This window comes from Aptenodytes forsteri, unplaced genomic scaffold (genome assembly GCF_000699145.1).
Source record: "Aptenodytes forsteri isolate BGI_AS27 unplaced genomic scaffold, ASM69914v1 Scaffold49, whole genome shotgun sequence".
Lineage (NCBI taxonomy): Eukaryota > Metazoa > Chordata > Aves > Sphenisciformes > Spheniscidae > Aptenodytes > Aptenodytes forsteri.
The window spans coordinates 4,847,461-4,850,162 of record NW_008795125.1 but is presented as its reverse complement, the minus strand read 5'-3'; the positions used below and the strand labels follow the sequence as shown (position 1 = coordinate 4,850,162).

The 2,702-nt window shown below is 48.0% G+C and overlaps 1 protein-coding gene across 1 annotated transcript in view; it reads left to right on the top strand.

Moving 5' to 3' along the window:
• Positions 1 to 1,557: 1,557 nt before the first annotated feature.
• The window catches only part of HAS2 (hyaluronan synthase 2), a 20,177-nt gene continuing 19,032 nt past the window's right edge, over positions 1,558 to 2,702 (top strand). Inside the window, exon 1 of the mRNA XM_009277218.1 lies at positions 1,558 to 2,109. The gene's annotated coding sequence lies outside the window, so the exon portion shown is untranslated. The remainder of the gene's footprint in view (positions 2,110 to 2,702) is intronic.

Genomic DNA, 2,702 nt, shown 5'->3' with positions numbered 1-2,702 from the left:
TTCTCCCTGCCCAAGTTACTTGTTCTTACTTTTTTGCTGCTCCCTCTCCCCAAACAGCTATTTCCTAAGCTAGGTCAGCTCTCCTGACATAGGGAAAGGGACAGTGAGGAGAGAGGAATGAGGAGCCCAAAGCAGGAGGAGGGTGAGACAGCTGCTTTCCCTGGCACTGCCAGGTTAAAACAGCCACAAAACTCTGGCTTAAACTACAGGCAGACTTGTTATTTGAGGCAGACCAATTGCTCAAGAGCTCAGCTTCGATGCATATCCTAAAGCCACTCTTTCCCTTGGCAGTGACTGAGCACATCCAAAGATCTGACCACTTCCCCAGGGTACCCAAAAAATCTCCAGCCTAGGTAACCACTGACTTTAAACCATTTATTGCATATGAGGAGCCCCCAGACTGCTGCAAAGTTTTCCCATGCCAGAAGGTAACGACGGGCAATAACTCGGCAAGGAGTCATCACTGGGTTTCCCTACGGTGTCTGGACATGATCCCTTTGTGGGCCCGACGCCTCCAAGCAGCGACCTTTGTGGTCCTTGAGAAAACAGCACTGGGGAATGAGAAGCTGATTCCCCCCCATCCTCCCCCGAGGGTCCCTGCCAGGGCACGGCGAGACACAGCAGCATCCAGCCCGACTCTGCGCACCCGCCCGCACCGGCCCCGCTCCGGCAGCGCATCCCGGTTCTGGGTGTTACCAGGCTCCGTGCTGCTCCTCTCACTTCAACAGTGCCACCTAGTGCCTTTTTAAATAATTTCAAGTGGAAATGGGGCTCGAAAGTGGGGAAATCCGCGTTTGAGGCAGAGAGGAGTTACAAAGGGAAGGAGCCCGCCCGCGGGAGAGAAAGCTGCTGGCAGGCGGCAGACGGTGGGGTGTGCTGTTAAGTGCCGATGCCCCTGGCTAACTGTAAACCATCAACAGAGCACAGAGTGAACATTTCTGGTTTAAAAAAAAACCCCAAAAACCCTAAAAAAAACCCCCACCACACAATTTTCCAGTTCTTAAATCGTCTAACGTGTTTCCTGGCTTGTTTTAACACAAGTGGCATGGGTATTAATGCCAGTGGGAGCTTCCTTGGGTATTTACTACTGCAAATGTTTCCGAGAGTGAATGGGTAAAGCAGGATTGGAAACTGCGAAGTTCACCCATTCATAGAGGCAATTCCCTTATTAATAAAAACCAGCAGCAGCAAAAACTGTCACAGCCGAATAGGGGCTGTGGGAGGGACGAGTCCCACACCCCAAGCCTAGAGATGCAGGGAGTGGGGAAGTGGGGGTTTCCGCCTAACTGCGGGGCATGAAGAAATCAGGTGGTGGCAACATGTGTGTATTGCATTTCTCTGCAAAATTTGCAACTTAGCTAATTGAATTCCTGCCGCTGAACTGGTCCTTGGCTGAGATCATTTCAATGGGCAGGGTTGGTTTCTTTTTTTTTCCTCCTTACAGGAGTTCCCTCCCCTCCTTCTTCCCATCCTCCGCCTATTAAAACAACTCAAGTCTCACTTGTTAAAAGACCCCATAACGTGGAGGAGGCAGAAAAGCAGCAGCAGCAGCAGCAGCAGGAAAGAAAAAGACGTCTGGAAAATATTACCCGTTTGCTGCTGCTGCTGCTGAGAAACCTCATTGAAACAGTTACTTGGTCAGCAAGGCATCACCAAAGAGACTATCTGATGCTGTACATCTCTCAAACTTTCAGCCGCTGCCTTGCAACTTCTCCAGGCTCCTGGCTAGCCGGGTTTGAAATAAGATCTTCAGCTTCGACCACGAGAAACTGACTCCTAATTTATTACTTCTAACTTTTTTATTATTATTATTTGAAAAAAAAAAAATCCCACAGCTTTGAGCTAGAAACTGAAGCAGAGAAAGAAAAATACATGGTAATTGTGAAAACACGTGGGAGAAAATGAGTAGGACTGAATAGCCTTAAACGATTTTTAAAAAAAAATTCATTTTTACTTATTTTTTATTTCTGAGCGTCTCAATAAGTCCCTGAAAAGTGCGATTTGATCTTTTACCTCAAACTTGGAAACTGTTCAGCGGGAGCAACGGTACGTGAGACCACACAGCTGGCTGGAGCCCCTCTATGACCAAAGGACAGAAGGACAAACAAGGTAGGTGATTTATGATTAAGCTTCTGGCACCTCAGAAGACCCTCTCCTCCCATCCCCGCTATTCAAGGGAGGAAAGATGAAACAGATCCCCAAAATACGAGCGGGGCTGGGGGAGCATCTTACCGGCTCTACGCTACACCTATCTCAGCAATGAATAGGACCGTAGTGAGGATGAATGAGGTTTTCAGCTTCAACCCCTCCTCCGTGTAATCCGTTTAAGATATTGCTACCTCAGAAGACCCTCTCCTCCCATCCCCGCTATTCAAGGGAGGAAAGATGAAACAGATCCCCAAAATACGAGCGGGGCTGGGGGAGCATCTTACCGGCTCTACGCTACACCTATCTCAGCAATGAATAGGACCGTAGTGAGGATGAATGAGGTTTTCAGCTTCAACCCCTCCTCCGTGTAATCCGTTTAAGATATTGCTGAGCTTTAAGATTTGGGGAAAAAAAAAAAACCAAAACAAACCAAAACCCAAAAAACAAAAAAACCCAAACAAACCACCAAAAAACGCCAAACCCAAAACCCCCAACCAAACCTAAAATTAAAATAAAATCGAGCAACAGGATAGGCAGCCGCGCCGCTCAGCCCA